The sequence below is a fragment of the Propithecus coquereli genome, unplaced genomic scaffold, assembly GCF_000956105.1.
Source record: "Propithecus coquereli isolate 6110/MARCELLA unplaced genomic scaffold, Pcoq_1.0 Scaffold577, whole genome shotgun sequence".
Lineage (NCBI taxonomy): Eukaryota > Metazoa > Chordata > Mammalia > Primates > Indriidae > Propithecus > Propithecus coquereli.
Genome location: NW_012151696.1, coordinates 128,809 through 130,215, shown reverse-complemented (window position 1 = coordinate 130,215; position 1,407 = coordinate 128,809).

Below are 1,407 nucleotides of genomic sequence, written 5' to 3'. Positions count from 1 at the left end.
ACTGATATCAGCACTTAGAAGGACAAGTGTTCAAATTCTTTGTGAATTATGTGTGACATATAAATTATTAAAGGATATCATATGATTTTCATATCATGGCCCTATCCAAATGAAATATTTTGGCATTGCCCAAATTAGAACATAAATAATTTAAAAAGGCAAAATGATTAAACAAATACAGTTCATTTGTTAGTATTTATTTGCATAAGAGTTGTTTTTGACTTGCTAGATAAATATACTTTGGAAACATTGTATACAGCAGAAAAAAAATTGAAAAAATCACTTAGTAAATTGTGATTTATTCAATTTGCTAATTTGTTTATGAGTTTCCTTATGCTATCACATTTGTCACATTATCTTGCAATTATCTATGTAGCTGTATTTCTAATTATTTCAGGGCTTTTTCCAGAGCTTCACACCAAAATGAATTAGATGACTTGAAACACACGTACTCACATATACATGCGCATGTACACCTAGGCCTATCCTCGGAAACTGAGTCAGTGGATCTAGGATATGATTAGTGTAATCATATTTCTTTAATTTACTACAGGAAAGTCTGATATATATCTTGGTTTAAAAAAACTGCCCTAGAATGTGTTATGGATAGCAATGATATTAATATTTTTTATCCATCTATGTTTTCCTTGTATCCATTATATTGTTTGAAGCATAGTAGGTACTTGTATATACCCATTATTTCTTTCCAGCTCTCATTAACGCAGTCCACCATTGTTTTACACAAAGGCTACTGAAACGGATTCCTGAATTTTTTTCCATTTATTTCTTGTCCCTGCCTAATAACATTTCTATCAAATATGAGTCAACTTTTTCAACAAAGATTATAACTGTACTCAGAATTTCTAATGCCTTCTTATTCTAATAATTAATTGAGCTATATGAAATTAACACTGGTTAAAAATAATCAAATACTATCAACTTCTTATGGCCCAGTCTAAGAGAATAAAATCCAAATTTTTTAACATGACCTACTAGCCACAACATACTTTTATACCTGTATATTTTTTCAAACCCATCTCATGGCATTCTCTTTCTGTTCTCCCACAGAGGATCTGTATCTGCTCATCATCGGAACAATTTTATGCCAGACTCACAGATGTAGCAAATGCAATTTCCTCTCTCTAGTCCTTTCTTTCTTCTGCCTTATATCTGACTCCCTCCTCCTCTCCATCAGCATCAGCATAATTAGTAAATTTACTCAGTGGCCTTCGCAAGCATTACATTGGAAGTAGCTGTTTGATGTCATGATTCTCTATCTCAGCTCCTTATTGATTTCCTTTATAATTTAAGAGATTCTTTTCTAATTTTATTATTTTTGCTTATTTTTTGTGGCTGTCTTCCAAAATAAACCTTCCATCTCTATGTGTTAGGTTCATTTAGGTGGAT